The sequence below is a fragment of the Sylvia atricapilla genome, chromosome 2 (assembly GCF_009819655.1).
Source record: "Sylvia atricapilla isolate bSylAtr1 chromosome 2, bSylAtr1.pri, whole genome shotgun sequence".
NCBI classification, from domain to species: domain Eukaryota; kingdom Metazoa; phylum Chordata; class Aves; order Passeriformes; family Sylviidae; genus Sylvia; species Sylvia atricapilla.
The window spans coordinates 5483695-5505777 of record NC_089141.1 but is presented as its reverse complement, the minus strand read 5'-3'; the positions used below and the strand labels follow the sequence as shown (position 1 = coordinate 5505777).

The 22083-nt window shown below is 37.0% G+C and overlaps 1 long non-coding RNA gene across 1 annotated transcript in view; it reads right to left on the bottom strand.

Annotated features, from left to right (window-relative positions):
* Positions 1-22083, bottom strand: part of LOC136373673 (uncharacterized) — a 51398-nt gene that overhangs the window by 4259 nt on the left and 25056 nt on the right. Inside the window, exon 2 of the long non-coding RNA XR_010745698.1 lies at positions 17970-18260. This is a non-coding gene — a long non-coding RNA (uncharacterized lncRNA). The remainder of the gene's footprint in view (positions 1-17969; positions 18261-22083) is intronic.

Genomic DNA, 22083 nt, shown 5'->3' with positions numbered 1-22083 from the left:
TAGAAAGATTTGTTTTCTGCATTGTCTTTGTGAACACTGTATCAAAACAAAAGAAAATTTTCTTCTGCAGGATAAAGGAGACAGAGAGGGAAAAATAAATCTTCATGAATACTGTTTGGACAAAAGTTTCTGTGAATAATTTACTGAACATCCTTTGGGATAAAAGGAAGTTAGCCATACTTCAGATAATTGGGCATTTTTCAGTCATCTGATAAGACCAGTCAGAAGGTAACTTAACAAAAAATTACTAGCATTTATAAAGTGAGGTGATGGTTTCCTTTTCCTTTAAAGGAGAGAAAGAGAAACACGACTGGAGAAATCACATTCTAGAAGACACTGATAAAGAGAAATGAAGATTTCTTGGTGCCATAATCAGTTCTGGCTTTTTCACTGAGAGGTGTGATGGAACAAGGTGTGGAAATACACTACTTTATCTCTTACACTATTTGAAGTGAAAGTGGGTTTTTGTTTGGAACAAAGACTGAATGCCTGTTAGTTTATAGTTCAGTCACATGTGGGAGTTCAAACTGAGACTGTCTTTTAAGCCCAGAAAAGAGACCTCCAAGATCTCTTTTCCTTCTTTATTGGGAAGGGAAGGTACCTTTTTTCTAGAGCAGCATAGCTAGAGGCTCCAGAGCCTCTAAAAGGTAAAAAGCTCGTGGCTCCTCACCTGAAAGTTTGGGCAGGAAGAGTCATTGCTTTAGGAATGCTTTAGACTGTAAAAATTGTTTGTTGAAGTGGTGTGAGTATTCAAAAGGGAGCTGTCATGGAACCATATGATAAATGAACACATTCCTACATGCAAACCCTTCAACAAAAAAGAGAAAAACCCAAAGTAGCAGAGCTTAATTTCTCTTACTAACAACCTCTTAGGCAGGAAGATTAGTATGTGCCAGCACCTCCACTAGACCCAAGCTGACTATTCAAAGATTTTCTTTATTTTTATTTTGCATATTATTATTTCTTAGAGGACCACACACAGTCCCCTTGTAAACAAAAATTTTAAAAATTGCATGCAGTCTTTTTCTTTTGTTTACTTTTTTAAAAATATAATAACAGTTTTGGAAGTGTTAACAGTATAGTTGCTATATTCTGCTTATGGTTTCCTAGAAAAAGCATACAATAGACCCATTTCTTTTAATAAAGGGAATGCTAGGAGCTGTGAGCCCTAATAATGCAATTTTAAATCCATTTAACTTGCTTATTCTTTAGGAGACTATAGGAGAAGGCACTTCAAATGCAGTCAGGAACTTGGTGCCTGTTCTTCCAATGCATATTACTTGCATATATAATTAGTCATATTTAGACTGTTTTTCATAAATGCAGTGCTTTTCTGAGGACCTATCACACTTTGTGGCATTTCATTTGCAAAACTTCATGATTATACATAAACAGAAAGACTATGAATTAACCTGATTTAGTACCCCCAGAAAAAAAAAAAAAAAAAAAAAAAAAGGGAATCCCAAGAGGAGTAGGGTATATAATAGCAAGAATAGCTGTAGGGCAGTCTGAACCTCGAGGGGAATACCTCCAGGCATACAAGTTATAGCCCCTTCCAGCATGTGTTTAAGTCATTCTATCACCAGATTTGCACATAAAGTTGGATTTCTTTTCCAATAAAGAGACGTGGCAAAACCACCAATATTAACTCCACAGATTGAACTAGAAATGCCACAGCTCTGGGAGAGATTTCTACATTACTACCAAGTCTTAACAATAAAGGTCTTTATTTCTATCATTTTTATCACTTTGCAAATTTAATGCAGAGCTAGAAAGGACCATAATCTCAGCACATAATTCAAGAGCTACTATGGTGTTTTTAGAAAGATGGTGCTGTGAAAAATCCAAGAAATCAAGAATTCTGCCAAAGGCACTCAAAGAAACCAAAGCAAACTGAAACCACTCAGCCACCTCTGCCAGAGCTTAAATCAAAGCCTTACACAACTAGCAAGCTCGGCAGAAGGTGGCTAAATTTTGAGCAAATCTGCCTTAGATTTAAAAGGGAATATTGCCCACACGACCCTAATTGTCAGTCCATCACACTTCTCAATAGCCAACACCAACAGTGAGAGTTTTCCAGCAGGCAGTTCAACTTGAATGGATAAGGGAAGCAGGGGGCAGCTGGAGTCAGTGAAATTACATATCTACCTACAGGCACACATGAGAAAGGGTGGAAGATTGAGAGTGCTTCCAGAAATGCAAGAGATAAACACAACTGCCCTAACAGATTTTCCAGAATGTGTTCTACTTGCTATGAATGGGAAGAGAAATCCAGATTATTTGATTTCAGTGATCATCAGCTGGATTCCCACTTCAGAACAGAGTGAGACCAATGCTGGGAGCATTCAGGAATGCTGCCCTTGCAAGGTGAAGACACTTATCTTTTGCTTTAAAAGCCATGAGCGCTTTAACTTCTGCATGACACATTTGTAAAAACTGCCACACTACCCATCTACTTAAACATTTTAGAAGCATCTCATCTCATTATTCAAGCCTGGAATCAAACATCCTCCTTGCCTGAATCCTTTTTTGCCATGTAAGTAATCCCAATCACTGCAAGAGTACAATTACTTGTGTAAAGGGGCTGTTCAAAGTGAGACAGAGTAAGGCCCTAACTTGCAAAGCTTAATAATAAAACCTGGAGATTTTTATTGCCTGCACATTTTAATTAATTAGGTACAGCAAATCAAAGAGGAGAAAAGAAACAGTTTTAGTGACAATATACACATTGTTTCACTGAATTGAGACTAGGGGTTTAATCTCTAACGTCTGCTATGCAGCCTTTCTTTGATAAATACAAAAAGCTGTGACTTCAACAAATAAAAGTGAAATCAGTAATTAAAAACCATAATGGCAATTAAACCCAAGTGGATCCAGCCAAGAAAGCCACAGTCTATACTAGACTGGTTGGGTGGTTGGCTTCACAGAAAAAAAAAAAAAAAAAAAAAAAGGAAATTCATTCTCTGATTTCTACTTTGGAAAATAAGGAGTACTTATGCAGTCACTTATCTTCAGAAGGAAGGATAAGCTAATAGCATTTTTGGTCTGAAGCCACCACTTCATCTCCCTGCCTCTTCCTCTCCTCTTAACAAGTGCAAAAAAAAAAAAAAAAAAAACCAAAAGAAGAAAGAGGAGTCTTTTCCAAGGCATGATCCTCTATAACAAAACAAAAAAGCTCAGCAAATTACCCTTTAAAAATAACGATTAGTTTTACTCTAGGATTTTGTGAAATATGAGTATTTTTGAGTCAATAAACTGGTAGTAGTAGTGGTGCACAGACAGCTCAAAGTTTTCAGGTTTGCTCACTAAACCACATTGCCTGACATTGATGGAGAAACCACCTGTAGAACATAAGAAGGTAATTTTGTGCCCTCAGAGACAGAGAGCCCTTGGGTGCTTTGGGTGCTTTGCCGAAACATCCATTTTCCTGCCAGCAATGTCTGCATGCTGCACACAGGGGAAAAGGGATATTCTCTATATGAGAAAAACGTGTCTCCCTCCCATCTACCTACCCTGACTGCCAGCTTCCTTTCATGGTCTCAGCACTTTTTGCTCCTGAGCATGAAGAACAGATGCCAAAATCCCATAACAAGGAACAGCTTCCCGCAAGATTTCTTGCAAAATTCAGCATACTAAAGAAGGTTTTGACAAAGCACTAACAGAGTCCAGAAGAACAGCTCCAAGGTAACAATCACGTTCCAAAATCAAATGTCCTTGCTTTAATTGGAGCCAGAGACTGTAGTGAAAACAGCAGAATCAGACTGCATTAGGAGAGTTAATGATAAAATCTATGGAAACAATTTCCAAAACAATGTAAAATAATAATTTTACTACTTCTAACTCTGGCATTATATCTTTGCTAGTAGCTCTGATTTCTGGTGGAAACTTGTCTTTTTGCTCTTCCCAAACCCTTTTTCTATGTTATTCAGTAATGATCTTCTGCTCAAATCACCTTTCTTCATTTCACTTTCCCCATTCCTTTACCTTTTTTTTTTTTTTTTTGCTGTACAACATAGAAATATTACATTCACAGAAGATTTCAAATACAAACAAACCACAAAACAAAGTCACAAAACAAAATCATATTGGTGAAGGTCCTGTGCATATTTTTGGCTAGAAGACATCTCTTGGTTCAACATGCACTTCAGGGGAAAGCTGTGCTCATGTCCTGAACAGCCATCAATCAAAAAAGCTTTTCTTCAGGAAGCTGAATTTGCCTTTTGACCTCAACGAGCTTACCTCTCTTATATGACAACCAGGACTTGTTCTCAGTAGCCAGAAGATGCTTTATATCTGGGTTGAACTTTCCAAAAGGGATACAAGGTAAGAGTGAACATTGGGGTTTCCCAATAGAATGGAAAGAGCAAGGAAGACAGAAGTCAGAGTTCTTACATAAAACGACATTACTTCCACAAGCAGAAATCCTGTTTTTTAATCCACAATTCTATGTGTGATAGACCTCTGTATAGAATAGGCCTTGGAGTCCAGCTGGTTTGTCACAGTGGTTTACTCCTCACAAATGAAACTGCCTCCTGCACAGGAGTTCTGCTATTCCTTGGCCCATCTTCCTAAGAGCATTAAAACTTAATACCCACTCCCCAAAAACATTAGATATGTAGCCACACATATACTGTCTGAGACTGCACAGAGGCTTACATAAGCTCATCCACTTTTCCCAGTCTTTCTGTGTTCATTTACCCATCACAGTTATTTGTGCTTCATCTGAAATGCTGCACAGGGCCATAAGAGAAATACTTCCCATTCTTTCTGAAGGAATATAACCTTTTTGTCACTAAATTGCCAGCCATAAAAAAATACATGATGGTAAATGTCCCATATTATCTTATCCAAAGGTTTCTGATAAGGGCTGCATTTCCCTTCACATTTTAGCCTCCATAGAGCAGAATTGAACAAAATACATTTCATTTCTGATTTAACAAAAAAGCTGAAAAAAGAAACATGCCAATTAATTAATGAAAATGTGTCTCTAGTAAAGATTCCCTTTACCTTGCAATCTGATATCTATAAAAACACCCAAATATTTTAATTTGGGCCCAAATTTGTCCTTAAAAATTCAAGAACTTTTTGCATAGAAGTTTTGATTGCTTCTTTCTTTTTGGAAAGAAAAAGTTGAGCAAGTCACACATGGGCATTGCCCTAGACTTTTTTTCCTTACTTTCTCCAAGCATTTTTTCAACTAATTCCTGCAGCTCATCATAGTTTAGGGGGTTTTAGATTTTTCATAAATACAGTGTTTTCTCTCGGGCTGGAAGATTTTTCAAATGTTCCTAAAAATGTCCAGGATTCTTTCTTTTCTAGGGCAGCATAGCCCAGGAAATTGCTTGTGTGAAAGGTTTCAAGCACAATGTCCACAGAAAACAGATCAAGACAGTGCACTGTACTTCTGAGCAAATCAGGAAATAAGAACTAAGAAGTTCTTAGCATCACAAAATACTCATACAGAGCGTGCAAACCAAACATGAGTTTGATTGGGTTTTTGTACAAAATCAGTGAAGGTGTTCACTGACTTGCCACTTGTACCTGGTCTCGTGGCACAAGTCAAGTTTAAACTGTTTATTCCTAGTCTATTTTCACCAAATAAAACCCCAAACCAACAGAACTACTGACTGTGATTCCCCTAACAACATACATTCATCCTACATTGCCGAACAGAATTGGTACTTTTAGCACATTTTCTGTCTTCAGTATCAGATGCTCCTTCACTTGTGCTCTCTCAAATATTAATAAAGAACATCAATATTATAAACACATACACAAAAATATTATTTCAAGTATCCTTTCTCAATATACTGTAAGTTTTAATGCAAAAGCTAGACACAATGTATTCTTTATATGTGACTATAAAAATCTACATGTAGTTCTAGCACTGTTAAAGACTGGCTCTTATTCACCAGTTGTTCATAACATTAAATTCAATTAAAACACAAAATAAATAAAGAGAAAAACAAGAGGCACAAGCCTCTTGTGATTCTATGATAATTCCTTGAAAGAATGTTTCATTTTCCAAGGAACCAAGAGCCCCAAATTTGGACAGAAAGGATGCAACTGACTCATTATTCAGAGAAACAGGAGTTGGAATGGATATTAATGAATACCAAATGTATGTTAATTCTTCCAATAAAGGTGAGCACAAAGCTCATTTTTTATCATGTAGTCTGTGCAACCAGTTGAAATCCTTTAGGTCTTTTATAGTGTTTTCTCCACATACAGTGGGAAAGCACACCACTAGAATTGCATGTTCATTCATTACTTGTCAAAGATTCTAGATGTGGGATTTTATCAGGATTTCTAGCATCTGGCCAAAAATACACAGGATAAACCATAGCTTAAGCTGCCTATCAGGGTTAAGTAGAAAAAAATAAACATTAAGGTTATCTATGCAGCAAGGAATATTTCAACTAACAAAGGGGGGTAAACTATAGAAGCTGGAGGCACGTTTCTGCCCAGAAAACAAGAAAGGAGTGTGAATTCTTGCAAGATTAAAATGTAGAACTAGCTCAACAGAAGTTAACACAGGTACTGGAGAAAACCTCTAACACTGAGATTTCCAGACTGAAAGAGATTGCTGATGCTTCAGATTGTCAAGTCAAAGAGATGAAAAAAAACCCCACCAACTCTTTTCAAACTGACTTGTGACATAAACTCCACTTACACTGTTTTATAAGTAAGCAATTCACAGGACCTTTGCCTGCAGTAAATACACTTTTTCCTCAATTGACTTGTTGCCTGTTGCTTACCAGATGCACTTAGCTCTATGATTCTGCATGAATTTGCATGATACAAGGCTTTATTATCAAGGATTATCCCAATGAAAAAAGGAATCTGAGTATGCTCCTGTATTTCCTGGTTGGTGTTTCATTTTTTCACCAATGAGTGAATTACCTCGACAAAACCAATCTGAAAATTTGCTTGAGCTCCCTTGAGAATCCATTAAATTCCCTTAAAATGGATGGAAAGGGCATGATCAAAGTGAAAATCCTCACTGAGAGACTTGCTGAAATGATCCATCAACAGGGACAACAGAACCAATGGACTGAATTGTTTCAAGTACAGTGGGAAATAAACTCACTATTATCAAAGTTCAAAATATGCTGGGTACAAAGAAGAAAGAGAGAAAGTTGTCCAGTTCACTAGCTGTACATAAAAGTTGGAAAAGAACTGATAAATTATTATCTCAAGAGGTAATTCCTTAAAAATCAGTTCTCTATTTTCCATTCCCTCCTTTCCCAAATGTGGTAAAGGCAGTGTTTGTTTAGGACTAGTTGAATTCTTCAAAGTAACACTCTTTATATATTTGTACCACTTTTTCAGAGTATACCTTACTAACATAGATCAGAAAATAGAATATAAGGGTCCAGATAAACAGATTACAGGTGATTCTGTATCCTTCAGCACTGTGAGTCCAACATCCTTGATTTACATCCTTGTATATAGGAAACGTGCAATTAACTGTTTTTTTGAAAGATTTTTAATAGGGCAAAATAGCACCACTTACAGGGACAGGTTACTAACATGATTGTAGAGAGGAATCTATATGTTCTTGTACACCGCCAATGTTAAACAACTGGAGAATGTCCACATTTTAAAGAAATGAAGTGGGATTTATGTACTGAAAGTGACAGTTTGCTGTACCATAAATATTGAGACTGTGTGGAGACCTGTCAGCAACCTTGGAGTATCTGAAGGGGCTTACAGGAAAGGTGAAGAGGGACTTCATCAGCATTTGCAGTGGTAGAACAAGGAGCAATGGGTCTGAAATGGAAAATACGAAATTTTGGCTAAATATTAGGAAGAAATTCTTTGCTGTGAGGAGGGTGAGGCCTTGGCACAGGTTTCCCGGAGAAGCTGTGGATGCCCCATCCCTGGAAGTGTTCAAGGCCAGGCTGGGTGGGGCTTTGAGCAACCTGGGATAGTGAAAAATGTCCCTGCCTGTGGCAGAAGGGTTGGAACTCGAAGAACAACACAAGTTCCAGATTCACAAGCTCCTGATTCCCAAGCTCCTGATTCCTTTAGGTCTGCAGTGATGCCAAGACATTGCTCTGATTGCTACAATGAGATTCAAATTCTAGCTGCATTGGTAGGAACACATGAAGAATTGAAAATTATAAAGAAGCCTTTGAAAAATTTTAGTAAGTCACAATAATAACAACAGGAACCATTAAAAGAAATGAGATCTTAATCACTAGGGGTATGAGGCAATTTGTTAGTGCACAAAATTTGTACCCAGCTCTCTCTTACAGACATATTTCAGTGAGGACATATATTTCTGCATTCCACAGACACTGGTGTAAAAGGAAACAGGTAAATTAAAGGAAGGCAATATTGTCATTTAGGCCACACATAGAGTTGCCAGTGACACAACATCTCTGATGCCAACAGCTGCTCATGTGCAGCTGGAGACCTCTGACTTCAGACAAGGGACGGGGACCAGAGGGACTGCTCAGTCCCTGCCTGGGCTGGGATTTCAGGCTGCCTCCACACCCTGCCACAGCCCTGCCTCTAAAAGACTCTCTGCCAGAAGCACCAAAGAGAGTAGGCAGAGTTTTGGAAAGAACCTGACTTACTACGCTTCTCCAGCTGCTGTTCCCATTTCCCTGAGACCCCCACAGGTGTGGCTTGTGGAGTGTGAACCCCTGGATGCTCCCCTGCCCTGGGCTCTCAACAAACACACAGCACAGGCAGGCAAGTTTTGCCTCAAACATCTTCTCACACCTTCAACACAGGCCAATATGGGACAGGTCACGGACCTCTACAGTGAAAATGACTGCTAATGCAATAAAACATTGGGTATGTATCAGAAAGCCACAGGAAAATGCAGTTGTGGAGCAGGATTTTATGTAGTCAGTCAAGTCAATTTTTTTTAGAAAAGACACAAATATAGTTTCAAATACATGCCAGAAAATGAATATGTATACTCAAATTATGTAACTCTGTCAACATAAAGGTTTGCATTCACATCATGTTGATGTTGGTTTCCAAATTTGAATTGGAAGCAGAGCCATAGACTGTGTTCAAAAAGAACTCACAAAACAATTTGCAAATGCAATATTATCATTTTTTACAATGACACAGTGTCGACTATTTAGAAACCTCTCCACAGAAGCATTAAACCCCAGAATTTTCCAGATCTCTCTGATCCTTTTAAATTTCTAAAAATTGTGGTAACTACGCTTAGCATTTTATTGGTTTTCAGTGACTTAAGTGGAAATATATTTTGTTACAAAACACCAACAGATTGTCATTCCTTGCATTTTTGTTTTAAGCTTTAAGTAGTGCTTGGGTGTTGTTTACAATGTAAATATTTTTTTTTCAGCATGGCAATCATCGTTATCATAGCATTAATTCTATGCCCATATTTTTCAGGACAAGAAACAAAGGGAAATAATTTCAGTTTTGTAGCCCAATTAAAGCAGCTGGTTTAACAATGAGAGCTTTGACTAAAAATATGTACATTTACATATACTTAGCCCATTCTGCTTGGACAGTAAATCTACATCATTGTCAAGATTTTGCATGTATTACCATGAATGATATGTTAATAACTTAAAGATGCAAAGCATTAAAACAGCCTCTCACTGAAAGTCTTACACTAATTGAAGTAATCTGCAGGAAACAGCCATAGAATATAAATTTCCTGGGAGAAATTATTGGGAATCTAAGAAGAAGCTATTTCACACACACAGTGGTTGTTTCATATGTATTTGATGGGCAGGCTTTAGGACAAGTCAGCATCCCTCTGCTAACAGAAAAGGGAAATACTGCCTGACACTCTAATATGCCAGCTTGATGAAAATTCTAAACGAAAGATTTTTTTACAGAGGTGTTTTATCACTTTGGATTTTCCTTCATTACCAAGATGGTCAAAGTACCACAAATTAAAAAAAAAATTGATCTTGAATGGAACATTCCAAAAGGATTTAAAAATGCAGAAATACTTCAGCTTGGACGATAAATTGTAAACATCTCAGAACATTCAAGAAACCAAAATATCTTGTTTTAATTGATGACAGTGTTTCCACTTGATTTTATGCACCATCAAAATCCCCTAAAAAGAACAATTTAGTGTCTAGCTGTTGTTGGTTTTGTGCATATAACATGAGCTCAACTGTTTTATTTATTATAACTGAAGTCAATTGATTCCTGAAGATGGCACTGAGGAAAATTGAAATGGATGCCTAAGAGAAAAAAATAAGGACACACAAATGCAGAGATACTTCCCTGCTATAACTTCCTAGTCTTCAGCAATTCACATGTCAGGGATTCCTTGAGTTAGGGGTAATACCAATGTGTTTAACAGTTCTTCACAGGTTTTTCATCCATTAATCTGACTGAACACTCTCTTAATAAAGGCAGTTTTTGGAACAAAGATCATTTTTGTAGTCAGAAGTGTCCTAAGGTGAATTTTTCCATTGCATCATACACACTTTTTGTGTGTATATATTAATATATTCACCAGTTCCTTTTTTGAGCATGGATCATAAAGGAAAACAGAAGCCCAACTGTTCTTCTGATAATATGACATGCTAAAATAGCACTTGCTATGTGCACTTTTGTCAGTCTAGAATAAAGCTTTTATTAGCTGAATTTTTATTTATGTTGAGAAGACTTGACCTGGGGTGGATTATAATTTTTCTATTCCATACCTCTGTAACACTTGAAAATTTTTGGTAACAAATATCATCCAAAACTAGCTCAGATTTTACAGAAACAGCAATTTTCATTGCAGAGCTTGAAATTCTCCACCTATTCTACGAAATGCAAAACATCACAAATTCTGCACACTAGATCAGATGCACTAAAATGGTCATAAATCAGCTACAGTGTATTTTTCAGGACAAGTCTTCTAGGTTTGTCCTCATACCAACACTAGTAGAACCAAACACCACTCCTCCTTCCCTGGAAAGCCCAAAATGCTTTCAATATGTGTCTTATTGCCACTTAGCCCCTCTTCAAAGCATGACAGCCCCAAAATCTATGTCTCCTTTTTGATGTATATAAAAGTATAATCCCTTAGATTTTTTTTTTAGTGGCTGGGCAAAATTTAATCCCAAGGATCGAGTAACTAATAACAGGAGCAGGTAAACCTGGCTTCCTTGCTATGGCACATTAGAGGTCAGTCGTTCTCACACTGCTGCTTCAGCCCAAAGTTTCTTGCTCCTTTCAGAGTCCACCAAACTACCAACAGAAGAGCAGATCTAGAGACAAAAATACCAATTTATCTTTGCTGCAAACAAGACGACTTGATTACACTTCGAGACACTGAGCTGGTTGGGATTGGATTATACTCCATAATAAGTATGTATGGAGATAGAAAAATGTGGTTTTTCTATCTTCATACTTATAATGGAGATAGAAAAACTTTCTAATACATACTTATTAAACCCATTTCCAGCTAGGAAAACATCAAGGATTCAACTAGTGTAAAAATAGCTTTTGATGTGTTTTGCAACAGGTTTCAAGACAATGACATTGCATTCCTAGCCTCTTGCAGCACAGTTAAATTCCCTAGTGGTTCAGTTCCAGCTTTCTGCCCTCAAAGTTCCTTCAAAGTTCCTTCCTCAAAGTTCCTTCTGCCCTTCATTTTTATTTATTTTTCCCCCCCAAGTAACATTGAGCACAAAATGTATACTCTGCCAGAACTGGGACACTGTTAGCCAGAATGGGAAGGCTGTGCATGACATATAAAACATTTATAAACTATTCATAAAACGTGGCCTTTCTGAAAAAAATTACTGCACATTCCAACCACTTTGATGCTAGATTGGAATTGCAAGAATGGTCAGTTCTTGACTTTCAAGATAATTTTGGCTTTTGTGACCCTCTCTTTAGCCATTTTGGATCCATACTGCACCAGGCAGAGCTACCTGGTGAAACTGAATTTATCTCCATGCCATCAGGGATCCATCTCAGCCAATTAGCTGGCTGCAAAGGTAGGTTAGCTCATACCTTGCTAACAAAGCAAGTCAAAGTAACTTGGTTCATGTTACAGCTGATAGTTAATCAGAACTGTGCACTTCTTTCCACACTGTTCTGGACTGTTCTATCCCTTCCTGTGGCTGTGCATTGCCTGAGATTACCCGAATATTTTTTTAATAATTATCTTGCCAATCTAAGGGGAGGTTTTAAAATATCTGTGTCATTGGGTCTTTTGGACTTGTTTATTCATGTTAAAAAAACCCAACCCTCCTTGATCTAGCCATCCAACCCATGAATTTGGCAAAGATGTTTCTCTACATTTGCCCTTCAGAGACAGTTTGCATTGCTCCATGAACTCAAATGAGGTCACAAACGTAAACTCATAAATCATGATATTCTAAAATTCTCACTTCACTCAGTATGACCTTTTAAAATCTTTCTAAAGACAGTTTCCAAAAACATTAAGTGATAGTTTTCATAACAAACTCTTAGTGCTTAATTTTGCAATTGCTGGATAGTAACACAGAGCTCAAACTCTGTTGGTGAAAACACTTGCCTTAAATTTATCACATTAAGAATTTTCTTATAACAAGATATTTTCTCCTTTCTCTTAAATGGAGGAATAAAATGAAAAACTATAGGTGCATTAATAAAACATGCCTAGATTCCAAAATTTTCACTAGGAGCAATACAGCACTGACATGTAACATGAAAAATGAAAACAACTGGATGAAGAAATAAAACCACAACCCCAGAAGTCAGCAGTTTGCTGCCTTGCATTTCAAAGCCCCTGTCTGAGGGCCTTCAGGGTGATGTGGTGCAGCAGGCACTGCTCAGCTCCCCTCCCATTAGCCACCAGGAAAATAAAGATATTTCAGGCCAGCATTTAGGCCAAGAAAGAGACCCTTTTCTGGTACCAGCGCTTAAAATATTGTAGGACTGTCCTTGAACAACTGATGACTCCTATTTCTATATTCACCAGCCTTTATGTACTTGCTTCCAGAAAACAGTTTTGGGTCCCTTCCAGCCTTTTTCTCATACAGAGAAGAGCCATCACACTCCATTTCCCACAGCCTATTTTAAAGTGAGGAAAGCTGAAGTGTCACAGTAAAATAGTAAGTGACCTTGTTTACCCAAGATCGTATTTTGATTCAGTAGTAAAGAGCCCCATAAATAAGTCCTTTCTTACACAGTCTGAGATGAGTGTGTATCTCAGTAATGTACTCAAAGAATCTTGATATGCCCAAGTCAAATATATTTATATATATATATGTGTATGTACTTCTAGATTTTTAAAACAAACTCAGCAATGCAGACATTCTTTTACAGTTTTCTACCGTTTCTACCCTTTTGCTGTAGACTATAAAAGAAGACAGATAGCTCCATATCCTTTGCCTTTAGATAAATATATACAGGGTATATACATTTATCTAAAATATAGTCTTAATTTATATTTAATTTAATTATATTAATTATATTTAATTATAATATATTTACTTTATATTTATATATTTATATTACATTACATTACATATTTATATATAATATAATATATATAATAAATTATATTTATTTTGTAGTCTTAATTTATATGGAGTATTGTAGCAAATTCAACATTACATGTTGCAAAAAGAGAAGATGTGCAGCCCTTTTAAAGGGTATCAGTGTCACTGATTCCTTAGAGTGTGTCCTGGGTTTGGCTGGGTAGAGTTTATTTTTTTCATTGTGGCTGGTGTGGGGCTGTGTTTCAGATTTGTGATGGAAGCAATGTTCATAACACAGGGATGCTTTTATTATCACTGAGGAGTGATCAGAGAGTCAGGACCTTTTCTGTCTCTCACACAACCCCAGCAATGAGTGGGCTAGGAGTGCACAAGGAGCTGGGAGCTGATCCCAACTGACCAAAGGGATATTCCACATCATATGGAGTCATGCTCAGCCTGTAAAGCCGGGGGAAGAAAGCGGGAGGGAAGGATGTTCACAGTGATATTTGTCTTCCCAAGTCACCATTACACATGATGGAGCCCTGTTTTCCTGGGAGTGCTGAACACTTGCCTGCCCATGGGAAGCAGTGAAAAGATTCCTTTTGTTTTGTTTTTTTTCTTTACTTGTGTGTGTTTTTCTTATCTATAATTGCCTTTATCTCAACCACAATTTTTCTCACTTTTAGCCCTCCAATTCTCTCCCCCATCCCACAGGTTGGGGGGTGAGAAAGCCTCTGTGTGATGCTTGGATGCCAGCTGGGGTTAAACCATGACAGTGTGTTTTCCCAGTATTGTTACTCTTAACTCTAAAACTTGATTTAATAAAATTGGTTGTTTAAATATTGACAATTTGAGAAAAGAGGAATCTTCTTATAAAGTATAAAAAAAATTGATATTACATAAAAAATTACATGCAGTAATTCATTATTAGTGTCACCTCTGCTGTTCAGTCTCATTGTTTTCCTTATAAATGGTATAGGTTGAATGGCAAAAACTATGTTGCTTATACACTGAGCCATGGCAGAAAACAAATTTCAGTGTCCATAACCTCTTCTAGATGTTCTGCTTGGAAACATCAGCAATTGAAATAACAGCCTTTTGAAAGAGGAAGCCTGTGGAATGGACTTTTTGTTAGGACTTTTATCAGAAAGCTGAAATGCTACCAGAGAAGAATCAAGTACAATATATTTGTTCGAAGAAGTAGAAAATAAATACATTATAATTTCCAGTGGCTGTTATTTTCTGGCTCATCCTTCAGAATGGCATAACTCCTCTTTTAAATAGGGTGAACTATGGCAAATACCATTCTCTGCTTAATGTGTTTCCTCCTGTCAGAGTTCAGCTGTCAAGAAGGTGATTTGTCTTCCTGTGATTCATCAAATCATTATGATTTTTCATATTGATCCCTATTATTGAAAACTAACTATATGGAGAATGTTCTTCAATGGAGCATCAATGGCCTAGGAAGGTCTCTTTCTTTCTTCTACATGGACTGAGTCAGTAAGTAAGCTGCAGTCACCAATCTGTTTGCCTTATTTGCAATTTTATCTTATTTCTAAGCCACATTACTGTGGACTTCCCTTGTTTATTAAAAAAAAAATCTGATATTATTGTACAGTATTTTAAATATTAGAGATAGTCCAGGTGTTAAGGGTCCTCCCTCTGAAAAGATTCTTTAAAAGGCCGCCACCAGGTGAGCCCTATTTAACTATCATTCCTATAGTCTCAGAAGAACTTCAGTTCTCAAATATTAGCACTTCCGATTTTCATCCAGGTTACAGACTTTATTTCTGTCTTCCAGAAGGTAAAACAAGAAGTGATGACAACAAGAAGACCCTCCCCTGCTATATACACCTCAACAGCACTGAAATGGACACATCTTGGATAGAATTATCTGCTACAGTTGTATTACTGTTGTTCAGTGGAAACTATGTAAGCTTCAGGATGAGATAAATACACTAAATCAAATTTTGTTCCTTTCACTCCCCAATACTTCCCCTTTCTCTTCCCTAAATCAAATCTGTTATCTTTCACAGGAACGGTCAAACAATTTGTACAGGACAGAAAACATCATGCTTCTCTATGCTTACATAAAAAGAATATCTGTGAAAATAAGATCTCAAGATATTTTGATTCTGTTTTAGGGGTGACATTTATGTGAACAAAAGAAAACTGTAGGCCCTGGAACTGATGTATCTGCTACATATGGCAGCAGTGCACACACAATAGCTGAAAGACTTGCACAGATCTGGGGTTCCTCTTTCTCTGCTTCAAGCAGCTGCTTTCACTCACCTTTAGATGCCCCACAGAGCTTTAACCAGCAGATACAATTCACGGTGTATGAGCACAAGTCACGTTTTCAGATTCTGCATTTCTGAGATTTGCTACTTTGTTATGACGTGTTCATATTTTCTACAATCTTGGTCCCTTTTGGTATCTGTTTTTCATTCCCTACTGACGCTGCATCTTGTGGAATGAATCAAACCAGGTTAGATTCTCAACTGGGGAAATGCAGCTCCAGTCCCAGCTGACACCATCCCATCAACACCCCAGTTAGAAAATTACCTTGTCAGCAAGGCAAATGTCACCTATTAAATACAGCACTACTCATCAGCTAAGTCAAAAACATGAGTCGGATTAAATATTATCAAAAATCACAGAATTGCCACTAGCTTCTATTTTCTCCTCTGCCTCCCTTAGCCAGTCCAAATGTCTTCACAGCCTGGATTTCAGCACATGGCACATTCAGTACACTTTTGATGAATTCCTGTAAACATCCAGCTTTTCTGCTCCGGTATTCTCAAATATTCCTGCTCCCAAGAAAACTAAATTTATAACGTGAGGGGAGGCTTCATATTTGTGGCACATGCAGTTGTGCAGATGTTATTCCTTAAGGAAGACCATCTTGATTGCCTCGGTGAATAATGGCTACGAGATGGCAAGGAGCCAACAGTTCTCTTAGAGCAGAAGGTATAAAACCACTCTCCTACTGAAAGAAGGCCCCCAGTAGGATAATATATTATTACGCATGATTCAAATTACAGGATCTGCAGCAGGGGAGCCAGTGGCTGAATCAGGACAGCTGCACACAGAATACTGATGATGGGATGATGGAATGCATCATGCATTGAAAGAGCTATGGTTTAGTGCTTAAATCCTGCGTATTTTCAAAGTGGCTAGAAGGATCAATATATAACTGAAGCACTGTAAACAAATTGTAGATTATTGCGTGAGAGGAGAGGGGAAGTTACCATGTTGTAACAAAAATTCTATTTCAGGCTACTTCTTTAAATAAAAATTTGCTTTACGAAAGACTTGACCTCTTGAAGCCCACTAGCAACAGATATAGCTTTAATTTAATGACACAATATTGAATTTGTCTCATATCTGATTCTGTTTCGGCTATTAGAATACTGAAGAGCAAAACCCTGCCTCATTAGATTATGCAGCCTGAAATCTCTGCATTCCACAGTATCCTGGGCTGGTTTTAAAAATTTAAATCGTTCACACAACAAATTGCTTTACCCACAAAGAACTAAATCCAAATGTTCAACACAATGTTGGCTTGCCCAAATGTTTTCGACTTATAATTGAACACATCTCGAGAAAATGTGCACGTTTATTATTAAAAAAAAAAAAAAAAAAAAAAACCACCCAACCCCTTCCAAAAAACCCTATTTCCTAATATGAAAAACTGAATACTGAATAGATAAGAGTTTTTTCAGCCTAAGATCTAATCTTTTCTGTGTAGATTAAACACATTCTAAACAAAAATTCTATATTTCGCTTTGCTGCAACATACCCTGAAGCAGTATGCAAGCTCTCCCTTGACTTCCTTTCATACTGGCTCTTGTATTCAGTTATTCTGGTAAATGGATGCAAATCAGGTGCATTGTGTCGAGGTGGAAGGAAGGGGGTGAAATTTTTTCAGAAATTATCTATGTTCTATCCATTAATAAAATGACATCTTGACTGCAAGTGGTGAAGAATGAAATATAACAGTACTGAACTTTACTCAGTTGTAACAGATGCATGTAAGAACCTTTAGAGAAACCCAGATATGTAAAACGGCCACAGCAAAATGATTTCTGAAGCATTAGAATAAATACTTAGACCGTGATGGCAGTTAAGATGCAAACTCAATGCTGCAGCAACACCCTTTTTTACCTTCCAAGACAGTTAAAGGTAATCTCAGGCTATAACTGCAGAAAGAAATACCACATTAGGTAAGGACTACAAGGAGACAAACATACATGAAAGAAAAATATATGCACAATATTAACAATTACAGACGCTTTTAAAGGTTTTATGGGGCCAACAGGAAAAAAAAAATTGGAACAATGCCCATGGTTACCTGCAGAGACAGCACACAGTTAAAAAAAAAAAAAAATCAAGAAATTGTAGCCATCGTTTTGCATAGCGATTCAAATTATGCTGGCAGAATAATTAATGGAGGACCTAATCTCTGTGAGGAAAAAAAAAAAAAGAAAAGAAAAAAGGCTACGTTAAACAAAGTTCATTACTGCATGATGTAAATGAGTTTCTCACCAGTGATGTCACTGATTGGCTGGGATGTAGAGCTGGTTTCGAACAGTGCAGCATGGCCGGATTGGCTGCTAGCTCTTCTGGTTACTGCCTGCTTGGGCAGCGGTCGAACCAGACTCTTTCTGTCTCTCTTGTTGTCGTTTGAAGCAAATCTTGTTCAGCCCAGCTGTGTCTCCATAGTAGTGGCACCCTAAGAGAGTCTCCCTCCTGCTTCCCACAGCTCATCTGTAAGGCGGTCGCTGCTGTGAAATACCAGCCTTTGGCACGGAGCCCAGACTGCGTTGTTAGATCCGTCTATAATACAGAAAAGAATTTTTTTTTTTTTTTTAAAGCAGTTCTTTCACCAAATTACATCCTAAGAAGGATTAATAAGCACTAAATTGCAACTGATTTGTGGACTTTTAAATTATGTAGCTAACATGCTTTCTGAAATAAAATATTACCTGGCTTGAAATAGTATACATTATTGGTTTAAAAAAAAAATAGGAAAAAAAAGGAAAGCATGAAAGAAAGGAAGAAAGAGAAGCAACAACTCTCTTTTGTTTACCTTGATTACAAAAAGAAAATAATTCTTCCTTTTTTTCCCCTAGAACGGTAACTGATATCTTGGTGCTACGCAAGAATATTTTAAACTATCGCCAGTTTTCTATTTACATCCAAGTCATTATTTTCAGGTTAAGACAAGGGATCTTAATTAGCATTCTCTTAAACTATGCAGACTGAGACAGGGCATGAAAGAAAAATGCTATATGGAAGAGATAGAGACAGAGAGACAGACGAAGAAGACAAAAAAAAAAAAAAAGAAATCTGTGCAGCTTTTACAGTTCAGCTGTCTGACCCCCTGCAAAAAGAATGCAGTCATATCAACTTTGCCAGACAATGGAGTACCTACAGGCTTTCCCCTAGACAAGTCCTTTATAACCAGTCAGTATTATGTGCTGCAGACAGTGGCCAATCACTAAGCTGCTTTCTACAGCAGTGACACAATAGGTGCACTGGCCACACTGTCCTCCTAGCCTCCGAAAGCGGTGCAGGTTCATTTTTTGTACGCTGGAATATGCATATGTCTTAAATGTTCCCACTGTACAGGCGAAAAAAAAAAAAAAAAAACAACAAAAAACAAAACACACCATCAGCCTAAGCTTGCTTTGTTTTGCTATAATTACATCAGCCTAATTACTGCAGCCTGAGCCGCAGAGCCACTGCTCAGAGCGGCGCATAGGCATGCACGTCATATAAATATGCATGAGCACGCCTGCTTATTTAAATACAAAAATGCATCAATTGCTGGTGGTGCCTTTTGGGTTTTGTTTTCTGCATGTCCTTCCTCCCCCCTCCAACACCCATTGCTGATAAACCAAGTGAGTTGAGGACGCCTGGCAAATGCGGTCACCGTTTTTCTCCCTTTTATTTATCCAAACTTTTATTCGTCCCCTTCTAATTGCAAGCATTCAGTAGGAACTAAAAAAGGGGGCAAATAAAAAAAAAATTCAAATGCAAATGAGTTTCAGTTAGTAAGGGAAGGGTATTGCAGACCTAGGGCATTTTTCTCCCTTGTCACTACCCATCAGAGAAAGCGCCTGTAAATGAATCTGCGAGCACTCCATCATAGCCAGGCATCAGATGCCCAGTTCCTATTAAAGCCCAATGATCCCCCAGCATGTGCACGCACCCAGCTTGTGTGTTTGGGTCCTCTGTAATTACTGCAGCTCTTGTAACTGTACCTGAATCCGCTCATATAGTCCAAAGATTAAATCATCACTATCCACGTATTAGCTGACATAATTGGGCACATTCTATAGTGGGAATCGCCATGCTAATTTTTCAGATTTTATGCATGGGATTTACATATTCATGAAGAGAATAGCTGTTATGACCGCCGACAGAGCAACATGAAAAGAAAAGACACCATTCTTCAGCACACAGAGTATACAAAACCTAGAGGGAAAAGATGCAGCATATGGCGACAAGGAGAAGAAGTTGTTTGGCTTTCGAGGGTTATTTTCTTTCCTATTTATAAATTCTGGGTAGACGGCTTACAAAAGCATGTAAGTATTCTGATCACGAAGGCAAAGTAAGTCTGTGTTACTAGTAATCAGCCACTGGTAGCTGAAATAAAATCATTTTCCACTTGGTGCCCAATGTTCTGCAAGTTTTGCCTTTGCTTTAGAGACCATTATCAATTTAAGGATGCTTAGGACATATTCATCCAGGAGTGAAAAAAAATACCGATGAATCAGAAAGGAATAGAAATTCCAGTTGATATTTTAAAAAATTCTTGATTTCCTATTCTAATGCCTACTTAGATTTAGAGAATGATGCTGGTATTCTTCATTACCAGTGGTGGTTTCTATGGAACATATTAAAACTGCATATTTTCCCAATCTGACAAAATATATCTGAGTGACTTTCAGATTCCATTGTTTTTAAAGGAAAAAAAAACCACTAGATGTAAGATAATTCAGGCAGAGTTGTAAGCATAGTGCACCTTGATTTTTATAACAATTTACTATAAATAAACACTTTATGCATACTGTAACCTTGACCCTTTTATGCATTTTGTACAATAATTTCTTAAATGTTTGTTTATCTTTTAGGTATCTGCCACTCAAAAAAGCCCACATTTCCTTACAGCAGCCAGATAACAACATCTACAGATGCCTGTTTTCCCCTAGATCTTCCTACATTTGATAGAGATAATTCTACAGATACCAAGGTGAAAGAAAACATTTTTTACAAGAAAAACATTAATGCAATGGTTGTGTTTGTTGGGCCTGGTTGTATATAATTTTTTACAAAATATTCTCTTCAGTACTCCTCAAAAGAACAAAAAATAAGGGTTTTTTTTTTTTAATTTACATTTGTATAATACACATTTCTTCAAATTGCAGCCCTTCGATGCAGTCATGCAGTAACATTTTTGTATTGACAGAAATTGTATTGTATATTACATTATAAAAATGTATTTAAAAGCTGATTGATATTTTATAAGATATTATTATGAATTATATAACAATGATGAAATTATATTTTAAAATAAGCTCCAAAAAATGCTTTTGATTCTCCAAAGTAATTTTTTTTAAAAAAGCAAAAGAAACACTAAAAATAATTAACTCAGCAATATTAACTAAAACATGTTTTTCCACCCAGACCACTGTTACTGTCTCTCTCAAAACAAAAAGCTGTCAACAATAACCTTCTTTGTGTTTGTCTTTACCTAAAATTCAAACTTCAGCTACTTATTAATTCAGCTATTTATTATTTTTCCCTTTAGCATAAATGTCTGGGCTATGACATCATATAGCACAAATATAAACTTCACTGCTAAAAGAGGAGCCTTTAGAGAGCAGAATGGTGATATAATTTTTAAGGTGTGACCCTTTTAAAACCTTAGCATGGCCTCTATTCAAGAACCCCACTCCATAAAGTCATGTACATTAGTGCTAATTTGAAGCTTTTGTTAGAGGATAGTATCAGAAAACTGCAAGTATTCATGGGAGAATTTGAGGCAGATTTGCTAAAAAAATATGTAATTTTGTGTTTTATGTTCACTGAGAGAGAAAAATGATTATGTTTCTTGTTTGTAGTAATGAACCTGAGAAATTTCAAGTGCTCTATCAAAAAAAAATGAAATCACATACCTCTAAATGTGGGCAGATTTTTTGTCTTGTTTTATAATCCTTACTGTACTCATTTTTTAAACCCATTCCAGCAGAGGAAACAACAGTATAAATTAAGAAATTTCAGCAGAAAGGTTATCTGATTTGTTATATCTGCCATAATACAAATCTTGGCGATATTTTTAAAATACATCTATATATTCAGAACAAGATTTCTTACTCTAGAATAGCATCACATGTCACATCAGTTTTCTACCCCTTCTACAATTTCAGTTGCTGTTTTCTTTACAAATGATCACCTTTTGCTCTGCATTTTCATTGCATGTAGTGCTATTAGCATCACCCTTTTATTCAAGCTCTTTTAAATTCCCGGGATACACCGTGTTGTGTCAACAGTATTAATTATGACAATATTTGGTGTATTTATTTGCCACGTATTCCTGCTCCTGAATTATGGCCTGAATTTTCAAACAACACTCAGGCTCTGACATCCAGGT